The sequence below is a fragment of the Schistocerca gregaria genome, chromosome 1, assembly GCF_023897955.1.
Source record: "Schistocerca gregaria isolate iqSchGreg1 chromosome 1, iqSchGreg1.2, whole genome shotgun sequence".
NCBI lineage: Eukaryota > Metazoa > Arthropoda > Insecta > Orthoptera > Acrididae > Schistocerca > Schistocerca gregaria.
In genome coordinates, this window is record NC_064920.1 from 1,069,625,788 (window position 1) to 1,069,631,787 (window position 6,000).

Here is a 6,000-nt window from a genome sequence, read left to right on the forward strand (position 1 = left end):
CGTTAGCAGTAGAACTCGTCTTAAAAACACGTACTGTGATCCAGATGTTTTACAGCTAGCACCAAAAATTAACGAGCGGCCCTGTCTAGCAGAAGATGACGGGCATACCTACATCTACACCACTATTAAATACCCTGCACTCCACTCTTAAAGTTACTTATGATGAGACAGTCACGATCACGAAATATTTATTTTAAATGACTAGTTTTACCTGAAGATGGCCTACTGTCTGTGCTGAAATCGGTCATTTCAAATAAATATTTCGCAATCTTGACAGTTTCTTCATAAGTAATTATCACAAGTAAGATCACTAACATTCCCAACCATACTGCTTAAAACCACCCTTAAGTGCCTGGCAGAAGGTTCTTTGAATCAGTTACATATCTACCGTCCCATTCTCGAATAGCGCGCGGGGAAAACGAATATATTTCCGTGCGAGCTCTGATTTCTCATTTTATTACGATGAACATTTCCCCGTATGTAGGTGGGCGTTAACAGAATATTTTCCCATTTGGAGGAGAAAATTGGTGACTGAAATTTCACGAAAAGATCTCGCCGCAACGAGAAACGCCTTTGTTTCAATAGTTGCCATCCCAACTCGCATATTAAATCCATGGCACATGCTCCCTCGTTTCGCGATAGGACTTTAGCAGCTGCCTTTTAACTTCCTCCGTCTATCCCAGGGGTGTCAAAACTGCGGGCCGCGTGCGACTCAAAGTATCAACTGCGGCGCAAGAAGTCAGCATCTATCACACTATCAGTAAAAAAACAAAAAGAATCCGATCATGTTAAGTTATGATAAACTGAACATTTTTGATTGAGGCTCCCAAACTCCCGCAAACGATGTTATTCCTAATTTTTTCCCTTTTTCTCGGTGTTTATATGCGGCCCAAAAATACTTACCTTTTTTTTTTTTTTTGGACACCCCGGTCTATACCGCCTGGTAAGGATCTCATACCTCACAGAATTTCTCTAGCAAAGGACGGGCAAGTGTTGTGTACGCTGTCTCTTTAGTGGATTTGTTGCATCTCTTAAGGCCATGTTCACACCGGCTGCGCCGCGCAAGAGACGTTTGGCAAATCGCTACGGGGTGTCCGGTGTGAAATTCAAACTGCGCCCCGCTGCGCAACAATGAACTAATTCCGTGCTGTGTCGATACCTCAAAGGAAATGGTTCGTTCGTGCGCGGCTCTGACTAAAACGCGTTTCTGTTTTCCATTGTTATTGAAGCGCGAACGTGCACACTGAAACATTGGTGCGCACCTACGAACGATTTGCGCAGCTCTGCGTCGCACATTTGTGCGCGATATGGCCCGTCCAGTATAGGCGCAGCTGAAATGTTCAGCCAGTAAAACGCAGCGTTTGGTTCGCCTCAGCCATAGCATTCTCTACGCGATCGTTCCAATTTAAGTTGTTCGTAACTGTAATCACCAGATATTTAGTTAATGAACAGCCTTTAGATTTGTGCGATTTATCGTGTAACCGAAATTTAACGTAATCCTTAAAAGGAATACTCATATGGCTGGCCTCACACATTGTGTTGTTTAGAGTCAATTGCCACTTGTGGCACCATACAGATATTTTTTCCTGAATCATTTTGCAATTAGTTTTGATCTTCTGACGACGTTACTAGACGGTACATAATGGCATCACCTGCAAACGATTTAAGAGGGCTGCTAAGATTGTCTAATAAATCATTTATATAGATTGCTAAAAGCAGAAGTCTCTAACTGTTCCTTGGGGAATGTCGGTTATTTCTTCTGCCTTACTCGATGACTTTCCGTCAGTTACTACGAACTGTGACCTTTCTGACTGCAAATCACGAATACAGTCATATAACTGGGACGATACTCCGTAGCATGCAATTTGATTACAAGCTGCTTTTGAGGAACAGTATCAATAGCCTTCTGGAAATCATAAATATGGAGTCAGTTTGAGATCCACTGGCGAGGGCATTCATTCCTGCATGACAATAAGGAACTGGTAGTGTTGCACGCGAGCGATACTTTCTGATTCCGTACTGACTTCCTGTCAATGGATCGTTTTCTTATAGATAATTCATAGTGTTCGAATACAGTATATATTCCAAAATCGTACTGCAAACTGACGTTAGTGACATAGGTTTGTAATTCAGCCGATTGCTGATACTTCGTGTATTCTGTACTGGTGAAACCTGTAATGCTTTCCGGTTTTTAGATACGGATGTTTCGTCGAGCAAGCGGTAATATATTATTCCTATGTGTGGAGCTATTATATCTGCATTCTCTGTAACAACCTCATTGGTAATCAATCTGGACCGTAAGACTTCCATTTATTAAGTGATTTGAGTTGTTTCACTACACCAAGAATACCTGCTTCTAAGATACTCATGTGGGCAGCTGTTCTTGATTAGAATTCTGAAAATTTACTTCATCTTCCTTGGTGAAGGAATTTCGAAAAACTATTAGCTTATTTAGAAACTCCTCTTTTGTGGCAGAACGAGATTTACCCTCTGCAGCGGAGTGTGCGCTGATATGACACTTCCTGGCAGATTAAAACTGTGTGCCCGACCGAGACTCGAACTCGGGACCTTTGCCTTTACTCTTTTGTGGCACTGTCATCGATAATATTATCATCGCTATAGCGCGCAGTGAAGATACTGATTGTGATTTGCCCAGGGTTGCCAGATTAATTTGGCAAACTTAACGAACATTGCCTGGCGAAAGGATTCGCTGACAGTGGGCTGAATGTGAACACAATAAAACAGTTCGTTAACATTAAAAATTGTATGTATTATTGCTAGTTACATCTTTCAACGAATTTTTGTTGCCTTCAATTTTTTGGTAAAAATCGTTGCTTGTTGCAAACTTCAAATAACAACGAATGCATAATTCTGGTTTTTCACATTGACACTCAGTTTGTTTCTAGCCTAAGCCATAAGTGGTTCATGCCACTGAACACTCATATCACATTGGCGTTGCTGCCTGGAGCTGCCATTATGCTTTTGATAATTTGTGTGTGTGTGTGTGTTAGGCAATTTTTCTCCGTATCAAAATCTTTTTTCGACGAAAACTAGTTTGTGCATGTAGAAGATTCACTTTAATTGCTCCAAGCTTTTCTTACTATAGAGATCTTTTCGTATAACCTTTGATACGTTCGTGAAGTAAACGTAATTAATGAGGTACAAAATAAATATAGCACTCCGGCAGTCCATTGTCTTTATTAGTGACAAAAGGCCAAATTAGCTGTTGTACATATTCTCGCCTTCTTGGCGGAAACACATTTGATCGCTTTCCAGTCAAACAAAAGTCTTTGCATAGCTGGGAGTAAATTTGCCCATCGAACTGATAAATGGTGAAGCACAGCTTCCCTAATACTTCGGCAACCTTGGGGAATTATGCGGTTTTTTTTTTTTTTGGAAAATTTTTTCGTTGCTTCTGCAACAGTATTCTGACCTGTGTTGTGTAAGACGGGGGTCAGTTTCGTCTCATTAATTTATTTGGTATACATCCCTCAATTGCTGTTGATACGTTTCCTCAGTTCAAGCCACATGTATTCTACGCTTACATAATTAGTTCCAAGGAATGGAAACTGTCTCTTAGGAAGACGCCAAGCGAATTTTTATGTGCTTTTTTAAATAAATAATTGTATTTTACGTTTATTTTTGGTGGGTTTGGGTGTCATGGCAGTCAGACTCGCTAAGACCTTGTGTTTTTATTTATTTTTAGGGCGCTCAACTACTATGGACATCAGCGCCCAGGCACAAACGTTAGTGCACTAATAGCGTAGAAAAACGCAAGGGGGCGACACCAGAAAATACTTACAAAGACGCAGAGAAACAAAATAAAAGAGTTAGATCTTTTTGGACAAGCCTGTCAGCGTCATAAAACGAAGGACCTTGTAGTGACTAGTCCCTCTATCCATCATGACTCTCCTTATTTGCTCCGGATTGTTTGTTGCTGCCAGGTCAAGCCTGTTCTCGCAACCATTTACACTTTGAATGAGCTCCTGAACCAACTGCTCAAAATAATTTTCAGGGAAAGCTCCATTTTTATGATTTGTAGCTCCTTGTATTGGCCGTGTTTGCAGTTAAAATTTCTGGATGTGAGGTCCGCCAGTTATGCATCACAACATATTATGATGCGGAGAAAGGGAGTGCTTGAAACACGAAAACGAAAGTAAATGCGAAAATAGGACCCCAAACATCCCGGAAAACTAAATTACATTCTAGAAGATAGGTTAAATCCCACAAAAAACCTTCTCATCAACATCGTTTGGTTGCAGATGACAAGCTACTTGTAATAATTATCACAAAAGTGATCCAGGAAATTCATGCTCACCAATGTAGAGGTATTTACAAAAAGAAACGATCTGTCGTTTGAATTAAAAATTTACATAATTTTATAATCATTTAACAAAAAAACTGGCAGAAGTAAAGCTGTGAGTTCTTCGGTAGCTCAGATGGTAGAGCACTTGCCCGCGAAAGGCATAGGTCCCGAGTTCGAGTCTCGGTCGGGCACACAGTTTTAATCTGCCAGGAAGTTTCATTTAACAAAAATGTTCACATTGCAGAATAAATGAAAACGAAAACCCACTGATGATGGCACAGTGGCGCCGAAACATGTTTGGGTACTGAGAAAAACGGTGTTTTGCATAACTGGCAGACCTCATATCCAAAAATTTCAGAGAAAACGTTTGGTAGAATTTCCGATGAAGTTTTATGCCTGGCACTGGCTCTGAGCATGATACGACTCTCTCAGCAACTGAATCATCATAATAGTAAACAGTGTCTTTCCTTTGTCAGTGTGACTGTTAAATAATATTAATTCTTAGGCGCGTCTTTAGGAAACCGTAGTTTAAATTAAACTCAGACACGTGGTGTCCTTTGTCAATAACTCATCATTGTCCGTCTGCAGTTATCTTTCTTTTATGAACATATTTGATACACTTCTATTTCGCATAATGTATGCATGCGTCAAACGGAAACAAATTGCCAAATATTCTGTCATATTAATGGAGCCTTAAATGAAGCTTTAAATAGGTGGTTGCGCCTACAATAACTTCAAACTGCTGTCGATGATCGCTCATATCTCCACCACACCAACTGCTAAACTGCGTAGGTTCTGATGTAGGATAAGTCACTCACACTGGACGTACTAATAAGCTGCGTGTTCCATTGACTCAAGATTCGTTATCACGAATGATTGGAGTACGTAGATTGGGATTGTTAGCTGTGCCACTAATACATGACATCTGTGTCATTTTATTCCTTTTCTGTACAGAAACGAAGCATTGTTTATTTTCTGCTGTATTATTATAACGTTGTTGGTGATTGTTGCTGAGATTCTGTAAGGAACAATTTTGCCCGTCATCGACTCACCTACACCAACTGCTCGTTCATTTCACGTTGTTATTAAGACCTGTCAGATCAGTTATTAAAAAGAAAATTGGATTTGTTTGATGGTTTTTACAGACTAATAGAATACTTTACACTGTTTACTCTAGTTATGCATTTGGAGAAAGGAGAACCACTTGCATGAATATCAAGAGCTCAGATAGAAACCCAGTGCTAAGCAAAGAAGGGAAACCAGAAAGGTGTAAGGAGTATATAGAGGGCCTATACCAGGGCAATGTACTTGAGGACAATATTATGGAAATGGAATAGGATGTAGATGAAGATGAAATGAGAGATATGATATTGCTTGAAGAGTTTGACAGAGCACTGATAGACCTGAGTCCAAACAAGGCCCCCGGCGTAGACAACATTCCATTAGAAATACTGACAACCTCGGAAGAGCCAGTCCTAACAAAACTCTACCATCTGGTGAGCAACATGTATGAGACAGGCGAAATACCCTCAGACTTCAAGAAGAATATAATAATCCCAATCCCAAAGAAAGCAGGTGTTGACAGATGTGAAAATTACCGAACTATCAGTTTAATAAGTCACAGCTGCAAAATACTAACGCGAATTCTTTACAGACGAATGGAAAAACTGATAGAAGCCGACCTCGGGGAAGAT